The following is a 3278-nucleotide window of genomic DNA, read 5'->3' as shown; positions in this document are numbered from 1 at the left end:
GCATCTGCCTGGAATGTCGGGAGACCCGGGTTCGGTCCCTGGTCGGGAAGATCCCCTGGAGAGGAAATGGCAAGCCACTCCAGTACTCTTGCCTGGAGAATCCCATGGGCGGAGGAGCCTGGTAGGCTACAGTCCATGGGGTTGCAAAGAGCCGGACACGACTGAGAGACTTCACTGTCTTTCTTTCTTTATGCTATTTACAGACTCGTATACCCATCACTGAAATCATTCTGAGATTGTGATACACTTCTGTTGAAACATTTCATCTATTTTATACCAATTTTCATTAAAGGAAAACTGATATGTAATTTTCTTCTTTATAGATATGAAAAGGAAGCAAGAAGGCAAAGATGAGAGAAACAGATGCTACCCGAATAGCAACGGTGCCATTTGCTTGTTTGGTCTTTGTACCAGCAACTCCCACACCATGGGGATAATCCAGTTCCCTCCAGATTACACGGTTTTCCTTGCAGTCAAGACTCACACAATGGACTCCACTCCTTTTCATGCCACTGCAATAACACAGACTGCTATTGTCAAGGGGGCTTTCAAAGCCTATATAAATATACTTCATTAGGAGATCCATACCTTTATCATCCAAGGATTGGACTGTATTTTCAATATCATTAGCTTTAAATGAGAGGAACACCTTCAAGACAATGTTGCTTGCTGAATCCTTCCCTGTCTGACTCTTGGTGTTGATGTGTGTGTGTCTGTGTGTGTGTGTGTTGGGGGCGGGGTGGGTTTCAGAGGTGCTTGTGGGGCCGCTGTCATTTTTCTTTGCTGCAGGAAGGAATCCACCTCGTCCTGATTTGGCTTGGCCTGGGCATTACCCCTGTCTTCCTCATGTGGGAACTTCTTCTCATCGTACTCATCCTAGTCCACCTTCTGGAAATAGGCTAAGGACATCGTTCTTTGACGTCCCCCATCCGTACCGATAGTGAAAGCCTCCTCTAGATTCTGCCTCTACCTTAGCAAGCCCAGCCCAGCTGGAATCCGCAGATTTGTGTCTCCCTGTTTGTAGACTTTTTGATGATGTCCATTCTGTCAGGCATGAGATGATTCTTTACTGTGGTTTTGATTTGCATTTCTCTACTAATGAGTGATATTGAGCATCTTTCCATGTGTTTATTAGCCATCTGTATCTCCAAAGACATGCTGCTGCTGCTAAGTCGCTTCAGTCGTGTCCGACTCTGTGCAACCCCATAGACGGCAGCCCACCAGGCTCCCCTGTCCCATTACTCTAGGAGGTGGGTAATAGAAGATCTTGCTGTGATTTATGTCAGTGAGTGTTCTGCCTATGTTTTCTTCTAATAGTTTTATAGTTTCTGGTCTTACATTTAAGTCTTTAATCCATTTTGAGTTTATTTTTGTGGATGGTGTTAGAAAGTGTTCCAGTTTCATTCTTTTACATGTAGCTGACCAGTTTTCCCAGCACCACTTGTTGAAGGGACTGTCCTTTCTCCATTATATATTTTTGCCTCCTTTGTCAAAGATAAGGTGTCCATACATGTGTGGATTTATCTCTGGACTTTCTATTTTGTTCGATTGATCTATATTTCTGCCTTTGTGCCAGTACCATACTGCCTTGGTAATAATTGTAGTTTTGTAGTGTAGTCTGAAGTCAGGCAGGTTGATTCCTCCAGTTCCATTCTTCTTTCTCAAGACTGCTTTGGCTATTCGGGGTCTTCTGTGTGCTGGGCAACTTTAACAGAATTATAAATCCTGGGTGTGAGGGGGAGCCATGGGACAGTTGTGAGCAGAGCAGCAATATGAACTAACTTTTGTTTTAAAATTATCATTCTGGATCCTGGGCTGAGAACTGATTGTAAAGGCTGACTATAAGAACCAACTATAAGTACGACCAAGAAGGAGGCTATTTTAGTCTTACGGGAAAAAATTAATGGTAGCTTAGACAAGAGAAATGGAGATGAAGGCAAGTGGTCAAGTTCAGAATATATTTTGGAAAAAGACCCAACAGATCTTTATAATAGATTGGATATGATAGGTGAAGGAGACAGAAAAGTCGAAGATGATCCCCAGGTTTTAGATTTGCATGATTTGCAAAAAGTTGTGTTCATGATGGAGCCATAGTCTGAGCTAGAGACCACTGGGTAAGCATAGGTTTTGGGGAGAGACATTCACGCTGGGGGAACCCAGAGACGACTCCCCCACAGGGGAAAATGTTCAGTTTCTTGTTTCTTTATTTTTTCTTGCCTATCTGCAATAAGCTTCAAAACAAGTTCATACATTCTACATCAAATTCCACTATCAGAGAATCTCTCCCTCATGTTGATGCATAGTATTTTCTGGCCTTTGTTAATAGTAAAAATTATACCTGGGAAATCACATCTACTCCTCTGACTTCAATTACCATTATTATTCTGAATACTTTCAATGTTCTATCTATAGCTGTGCACACTTCTCTGAGCTCCAGACCCACATGGCCAACCATCTACTGGATATCTTCCCCTGGACATCTTACATGCATCACAACCCTGCTATGAACCAAACCAAAGTCTTCATATTGCACCCTGTACATCTGTTCCTCTGCCCCATATGTCCTACTGGATACCCAGAGTTCCCTGACCAAAACAAAACATGTAAGTCATCTTTGATTGAGATGAGTCCTCAGATCTCACCCAACACTGAGTCCCACAGAAACTATCATCTTCTGCACAATATGGAGTGGTGACTAAGATCAGGTTCTAACACTGGCTTTTCTTGGCTTCTATCCTGGCTCTGTAACTTACTAGTCACTTAAATTTTCTGTTCCTCAGTGCCTTCACCTGAAAAATGGCGATGATAATAGTACTTATATCTACTTTATAAGGTTGTGAATTAATCCACATAGAGCACTTAGAACAGTTCCGTCTCACATAGGGAGCATTTCATGCCTGTTGGCTATCTATGATAATGGCTGTTACAATGATTTCTCAAATATCCCTCCTGACTATGACTGCCATAGTATAGACCTCCTTCTTGCCTGAATCACAAAATCCTCCTAACTTTGCTGAATTTGAACTTAATATACGTGCCATGACCCAAGTTTATTAAGTATGATTCCTATCCTTCTGGAGTCTGGAGAAGCAGGATAGCCTATATGTTCTCTGTCTAAGATGATAGCCACTAGTTTCAGGTGGCTATTAAACTTTAACTTTATTTAATAAATATTAAAATAAATATATTTTAATATAACATCTAAAATTAAATTCCTTCTGCTCAATGTTATGTGGCAGCCTGGATAGGAGGGGGGTTTGGGGGAGAATGGATACATG

The 3278-nt window shown here is 41.8% G+C and overlaps 1 pseudogene; it reads right to left on the bottom strand.

The window, feature by feature from the left end:
• Positions 1–453: 453 nt before the first annotated feature.
• On the bottom strand, positions 454–909 carry LOC104983078 (annotated as a pseudogene).
• Between the last annotated feature and the right edge of the window lie 2369 nt (positions 910–3278).

This window comes from Bison bison, unplaced genomic scaffold, assembly GCF_000754665.1.
Source record: "Bison bison bison isolate TAMUID 2011002044 unplaced genomic scaffold, Bison_UMD1.0 scf7180017861233, whole genome shotgun sequence".
Taxonomy (NCBI): Eukaryota; Metazoa; Chordata; class Mammalia; order Artiodactyla; family Bovidae; genus Bison; species Bison bison.
Note: the sequence above shows the minus strand (reverse complement) of the source record. Positions and strands in the feature narration are given on the sequence as shown.